Consider the following 5,000-nt stretch of genomic DNA (forward strand, 5'->3'; position numbering starts at 1 on the left):
GTGACTTCTCTAGAGCCTGCCGTGTCAGGATGGCCGAGCGGTCTAAGGCGCTGCGTTCAGGTCGCAGTCTCCTCTGGAGGCGTGGGTTCAAATCCCACTTCTGACAAGAGCCCCTTCTCTTTGTTGCGTTTAGGAAATCGTGTATGGATCTGAATCAACAACCTTGACCTCTCACAGCATAGCTTTGCTTGCAAGCGAAGAAGTTTGGACTTTTCTTCATCTAGCGCTTGCTTCTTCGATTTTTTGGACAATGTAGACATGGTTGTGTTGAGGCAAAGCTCGGAGCAGGGTGCTATAATGAAGGCTACAGGTTCTGAGCTGAACTTCAGACATCAGGCAAATGTTCCACGGCTACTCAGAAAATGATTCAATTCTTGCAAATCAAAATGCCAGTGTTCGTTCACTTCTGTGGGAGGAATAGAGCTACCTTGCTTGAGCTCCATGGACAGATGTCTACCTGTGGAAAACACATGAAAACTGAGCAGAAATCCTGGCTGAAAGCAAGATACCCTGCCACAACCTGAGCCCACAAGCACTTAAGCCTTGAGTTCCTAATGCAGTTGGACCCAGACCTTGTCTGGTGCACCAAGAGATGAAACTCACAACAGGCACTGCTGGGATTTGAACCCAGGATCTCCTGTTTACAAGACAGGTGCTTTCACCAGCTAAGCCACAGTGCCAACAGCCTGGGTGGCACCTTGGGCATGACCCAGCACTTTTAACCGAGACTCTCCTGGCCAAGACTTAATCTGATTGCAATGCTAATATTTCCTCCATCCGCATGCAGACCTCGCTAAGCTAGTGAGACGAGTACTCAACCAGCGATGCCATGCAAATGCTTTGATGTTTGTTTGCTCATCCTAACTTTGATTTCGGCTTGATAAGATCCCAAAACGGGTGAAAATCCTCAAGAAAATGTCAACTTTTAGATCTGTAAATGGCACACAAGCCACAGCAAACAAGGTTATGGGTGATCTCCAGCCATAGTCCTAACAAGCATATCACAACAGTCAGGGGAAAGGAATTAAAATCCACTTGCCATGCACATCTAAAAGCAAGCAAGCCTTCATCAGATTGCTGTTGTGGACTTTGGCTCTTTGTCCCATAAGGATTGCGTGACTCAATGTCGTAACCTTTTGTTGAAGCTGGAGTTGAGCTGAGGGCTTGATTTGGGACAAATGGGCAGAAACATGTGGAAAACAATGATATTTCTTAAATTCTGCTGACAAGTCATTCAATCAAATATGGCACATAGGAAAGTGCATCTTGAACAGGGATTCCTGACCAAAGATTTCATTTTAGACATGGGGTGTGGATGAAAAGAAGGTAACAAGTTAGTGACTCTGGTGGGACTCGAACCCACAACCTTTGAATAGCTCCACAGCTGAGTCTAGAAGTCCAATGCGCTATCCATTGCGCCACAGAGCCAACCAGGGTGTTTTTTTTTTTCAGGCTCTCCAAGACTCATGGATGCTCGAGTTCATTAGGCAGATGCTTTTCTGTTGCTACTAATCAAATTCCACCAAATGCAAACAACTATGGCAGGTGCTGAAACTTGTTGAAAACTGCTTTGCTGTTTTGCTAAGGTAAAACGTGAACATGGTTCCTGTCTGAAGCCTAAAAATCCTGAACTTAAGCCAACCGATACACTTGCGTGTATTGGAAAGATCCAAGGCTTGCTTTGGGGAGGAGGTCAAGTCATGAAATGAGACGTGGCAAAAGTTTATTTAACCACAGGCCCACGCTAAGTTCGCACTATTGGTGTAGTCGTGGCCGAGTGGTTAAGGCGATGGACTAGAAATCCATTGGGGTCTCCCCGCGCAGATTCGTATCCTGCCGATTACGTCTGTTATTTTGCACAAGAAAGACATGTTGCAACTCATTGTGTTGTGGCTGTGATTTGTAACAAATTTCCTCATGCCCTTAATAGTTGGTGCTTTCTCGAAGACATAATAGTGACATCCTGCCCCCTTTTTATCCTTAATAGCTGCTGCTTTGTTGGAGAAATCCTGTCACCCCTTCCCAATGTTGAATTGTCTTCCAATGACAAGCTGCCCGTAGACATCCGATCGGTTATATGAGTGCGTGGCCAGCGACCTGTAATCCGTGCAAGACGTGACTTTTCTAGAGCCTGCTGTGTCAGGATGGCCGAGCGGTCTAAGGCGCTGCGTTCAGGTCGCAGTCTCCCCTGGAGGCGTGGGTTCAAATCCTACTTCTGACAAGAGCCCCTTCTCTTTGTTGCGTTTAGGAAATCGTTTATGGATCTGAATCAACAACCTTGACCTCTCACAGCATAGCTTTGCTTGCAAGCGAAGAAGTTTGGACTTTTCTTCATCAAGCGCTTGCTTCTTCGATTTTTTGGACAATGTAGACATGGTTGTGTTGTTGAGGCAAAGCTCGGAGCAGGGTGCCATAATGAAGGCTACAGGTTCTGAGCTGAACTTCCTTTTTACGGATGCTGAAAAATTCTTTTGAGATGTCCCAGCACATGTTTGATTGCTGAAGTCAAGGAATCAGCTTCTCTTTGACGATTGGGTATGAAAAGTTGTCATTGTTCATGATTCATAGGTTCATTTCATCTTTTTGTCTGTATTTTGCAGCATGGCCCATAGATGGTTGAAGACATGTCCCAGTCTGCGTCATCAAGTGCATCCTGTAACGCGGCCACTAATTGGTCCGTACAGCGCGCGACCTCCCTCTGAACCCGCACTTCCTGTTTCTGCCTTTGTTTATATTTTGGCATGAGGAAGATAGCGGCATGGTCAGATTTACCAAACGGTGGACAAGATTGTGCCCTATAGCCGTCCTTGACTGTAGTGTAGCAGTGGTCCAGTGTCCTTTTGCCCCTGGTGGGACAGGTGATATGCTGATGAAAGTTTGGCCCTTCGCGTTTAAGGTTGGCACTGTTAAAGTCCACCGCCACAATAAGCGCAGCGTCACGGTGTTGTGTCTGGTGCTGTGTGAATGCCTCATGCAGCTCGCATAAGGCAGTCTCCGTGTGCGCTTAAGGCAGGATATAAATGGTGCTGATTATTACCGATGTAAATTTCCGAGGTAAATAAAAAGGAGGACACATGATGGACAGTAGTTCCACGTTTGGAGTGCAGGAGCGTGCGAGAGGAACAACGCTCCTGCTGTTGCACCAGCTGCTATTGACCATTAAACACACGCCGCCTCCCCTTGACTTCCCTAAGTCCTGTGTCCTGTCCATGCGGTGAACGGAGAAGAACTCGGCCGGCTGGATGACGTGGTCCAGCACCGCTGGGTTCAGCCATGTCTCGGTAAAGCAGAGGAGATTGCAGTCCCGAATGTCTCTCTGGAACTTTATCCTGGCCCTGAGGTCATCGAGTTTGTTCTCCAGTGACTGGACATTGTGACGGCAGCCGACCTCACTGGCGCCATCTTGCGCCTTCCTGAGCATAAGACAATCTCCTAAGAGTAAGTCTCCACCGGGAAATTGTGGAAATCCTTGGCAAGTAGTCTGCAATTTCCAATTTTCTGCCCTTGAGAATTCCTTAATCCAAGCTAGCCCTCTTAATCGCTTTGAACAACTTGTGCCAAATGCTCTTTTTTCCTAAGCACCAATAAAAGGTAGCGCCTGAACAGGGACTTGAACCCTGGACCCTCAGATTAAAAGTCTGATGCTCTACCGACTGAGCTATCCAATTTATCCTGGCATACAGTTTACAGCAAAAAAAATATGTATATATACAGTGGTGTGAAAAACTATTTGCCCCCTTCCTGATTTCTTATTCTTTTGCATGTTTGTCACACTTAAATGTTTCTGCTCATCAAAAACCGTTAACTATTAGTCAAAGATAACATAATTGAACACAAAATGCAGTTTTTAAATGAAGATTATGTTATTAAGGGAGAAAAAAAACTCCAAATCTACATGGCCCTGTGTGAAAAAGTAATTGCCCCCCCCTTGTTAAAAAATAACTTAACTGTGGTTTATCACAGTTAAAAGTTCAATTTCTGTAGTCACCCCCAGGCCTGATTACTGCCACACCTGTTTCAATAAAAAAATCACTTAAATAGGAGCTACCTGACACAGAGAAGTAGACCAAAAGCACCTAAAAAGCTAGACATTATGCCAAGATCCAAAGAAATTCAGAAAAAAATGAGAACAAAAGTAATTGAGATCTATCAGGCTGGTAAAGGTTATAAAGCCATTTCCAAAGCCTTGGGACTCCAGCGAACCACAGTGAGAGCCATTATCCACAAATGGCAAAAACATGGAACAGTGGTGAACCTTCCCAGGAGTGGCCAGCCGACCAAAATTACCCCAAGAGCGCAGAGACAACTCATCCGAGAGGACACAAAAGACCCCAGGACAACATCTAAAGAACTGCAGGCCTCACTTGCCTCAATTAAGGTCAGTTTTCACGACTCCACCATAAGAAAGAGACTGGGCAAAAACGGCCTGCATGGCAGATTTCCAAGGAGCAAACCACTTTTAAGCAAAAAGAACATTAAGGCTCGTCTCAATTTTGCTAAAAAACATCTCAATGATTGCCAAGACTTTTGGGAAAATACCTTGTGGACCGACGAGACAAAAGTTGAACTTTTTGGAAGGTGCGTGTCCCGTTACATCTGGCGTAAAAGTAACACAGCATTTCAGAAAAAGAACACCATACCAACAGTAAAATATGGGGGTGGTAGTGTGATGGTCTGGGGTTGTTTTGCTGCTTCAGGACCTGGAAGGCTTGCTGTGATAGATGGAACCATGAATTCTACTGTCTACCAAAAAATCCTGAAGGAGAATGTCCGGCCATCTGTTCGTCAACTCAAGCTGAAGCGATCTTGGGTGCTGCAGCAGGACAATGACCCAAAACACACCAGCAAATCCACCTCTGAATGGCTGAAGAAAAACAAAATGAAGACTTTGGAGTGGCCCAGTCAAAGTCCTGACCTGAATCCTATTGAGATGTTGTGGCATGACCTTAAAAAGGCGGTTCATGCTAGAAAACCCTCAAATAAAGCTGAATTACAACAAT

The 5,000-nt window shown here is 45.4% G+C and overlaps 5 non-coding genes across 5 annotated transcripts; 3 read left to right on the top strand and 2 right to left on the bottom strand.

The window, feature by feature from the left end:
* The first annotated feature begins 23 nt into the window (after positions 1-23).
* trnal-cag (transfer RNA leucine (anticodon CAG)) lies at positions 24-106 on the top strand. Its single transcript has one exon. It is a non-coding gene; the product is annotated as a tRNA-Leu (tRNA).
* Positions 107-606: 500 nt separating this feature from the next.
* trnat-ugu (transfer RNA threonine (anticodon UGU)) lies at positions 607-680 on the bottom strand. Its single transcript has one exon. It is a non-coding gene; the product is annotated as a tRNA-Thr (tRNA).
* A 658-nt stretch (positions 681-1,338) lies between these two features.
* trnar-ucu (transfer RNA arginine (anticodon UCU)) lies at positions 1,339-1,428 on the bottom strand. The gene is given in 2 exon segments: positions 1,339-1,374; positions 1,392-1,428. It is a non-coding gene; the product is annotated as a tRNA-Arg (tRNA).
* A 335-nt stretch (positions 1,429-1,763) lies between these two features.
* trnas-aga (transfer RNA serine (anticodon AGA)) lies at positions 1,764-1,845 on the top strand. The gene has a single exon. It is a non-coding gene; the product is annotated as a tRNA-Ser (tRNA).
* A 293-nt stretch (positions 1,846-2,138) lies between these two features.
* Positions 2,139-2,221, top strand: trnal-cag (transfer RNA leucine (anticodon CAG)). The gene has a single exon. It is a non-coding gene; the product is annotated as a tRNA-Leu (tRNA).
* Positions 2,222-5,000: the final 2,779 nt, after the last annotated feature.

Source organism: Clarias gariepinus, chromosome 5, assembly GCF_024256425.1.
Source record: "Clarias gariepinus isolate MV-2021 ecotype Netherlands chromosome 5, CGAR_prim_01v2, whole genome shotgun sequence".
Taxonomy (NCBI): Eukaryota; Metazoa; Chordata; class Actinopteri; order Siluriformes; family Clariidae; genus Clarias; species Clarias gariepinus.